This window comes from Meriones unguiculatus, chromosome 16, assembly GCF_030254825.1.
Source record: "Meriones unguiculatus strain TT.TT164.6M chromosome 16, Bangor_MerUng_6.1, whole genome shotgun sequence".
NCBI lineage: Eukaryota > Metazoa > Chordata > Mammalia > Rodentia > Muridae > Meriones > Meriones unguiculatus.
Window position 1 is genome coordinate 16,745,401 of NC_083363.1, and position 1,593 is coordinate 16,746,993.

The following is a 1,593-nucleotide window of genomic DNA, read 5'->3' on the forward strand; positions in this document are numbered from 1 at the left end:
GAATGTTACCTATGCAAATCAGAATCGGATACCAATTGGTGACAGCTTTGCCATAAACAGGAACATATTCTTTCACAGCTAGGAAGTGTGGCTGCCATAGCTGACAGCTCCCAAAGATACCTGGAGTCTATTTTATTTTTTGTTAGTTTGTTTTTTAAGTTTTAGGTTCCTTATCAGTTTGAAAATGACCCATACCATCAACTGAACTTGGAACATCTTACAGATGAAAGTTTTATCCTTCTGAGTATCTGAGGCCAGCCATATGTCCTCTGTCACCATTCTTGGATTTCCATTCATAATTTAAGCTCATCCTGTTCAGCGGTGTGAGATGAATGGGGCTCTGACTGGGTTATTCCAAGGAAGAATAATATATTGTCCTGGTCACACAAATTCTTTATAAGAGATAATTCATCCAAACATACACCCGTCAGGAGCTGTGCCATTCGTCACTGTGCTGGGTTCTGAGAATACAATAATAAAAACAGTGGGATAAAATGTGCTCTGGACTTTTGGAGCCTACACTATTTTGGGGGCCAGGGACCAGGAGAAGATAACTCAACCCACCACATGTGGGCTGAGATACAAAGAGAACAACCTCCCTTAGCAATCAGTGCCTTCAGGGGTCACAAGGGCTGGGATGACACAGAGTCACAGAAGGATGCCCTGGGCAGAGGTGAGGTTTGCTTAGAGCCAGGAAGATGAGAAAGTAATGGGGTGTGTGGGGAGGTAGAGAAGAGGAAGGACAAGGAGGACATGCTCCAGAATCCGTGTTACATCCCTGTCTCTGTGAAAAGACACTATGATAAGGGCAACTTTTTTTTTGAGTTTTACTAATTCTTGTTTTAATTTTTTTATATTAATTATAGTTTATTCACTTTGTATTCCAACTATAGCCCCCTCCCCTAACCCCTCCCATTTCCACCCTCCCTTCCTCCTCTCCTCCTATGTCTCTCCCTGAATCCACTGATACGGGAGGTCCTCTTCCCCTTTCCTCTGACCCTAGCCTATCAGGTCTCATCAGGACTGGCTGCATTGTCTTCCTCTGTGGCCTGGTAAGTCTACGCCCCCCTCAGGGGGAGGTGATCAAAGAGCCAGCCACTGAGTTCATGTCAGAGATAGTCCCTGTTCCCCTTACTAGGGTACCCACTTGGAGACTGAGCTGCCATGGGCTACATCTGTACAGGGTTCTAGATTATCTCCAAGCATGGTCTTTGGTTGGAGTATCAGTCTCAGAAAAGACCCCTGGGCCCAGATTTCTTGGTTCTGTTGCTCTCCTTGTGGAACTCCTGTCCCCTCAGGTCTTTCTATCTCCTCTTTCTTTTATACGATTCCTTGCACTCTGCCCAAAGTTTGGCTATGAGTCTCAGCATCTGTTTTGATACCTTGCTGGGTAGAGACTTTCAGAGGCCCTCTGTGGTAGGCTCCTGTCCTGTTCCCCGTTTTCTCCCTCTTACAATGTCTGTCCCATTTGCCTTTCTGAATGAGGATTGATCATTTTACCCAGGTTCTCCTTTTCAAGGCAACTTATAAAAGAGAATATTTACTGGGGCTCACGGTTTCAACGGAACATGATCATCATGGTGGGAAGCAGGA

General features: G+C 45.3%; 1 non-coding gene across 1 annotated transcript; it reads right to left on the reverse strand.

The window, feature by feature from the left end:
* Positions 1–126, reverse strand: LOC132648456 (small nucleolar RNA SNORA24). Its single transcript, XR_009586855.1, has one exon. It is a non-coding gene; the product is annotated as a small nucleolar RNA SNORA24 (small nucleolar RNA).
* Between the last annotated feature and the right edge of the window lie 1,467 nt (positions 127–1,593).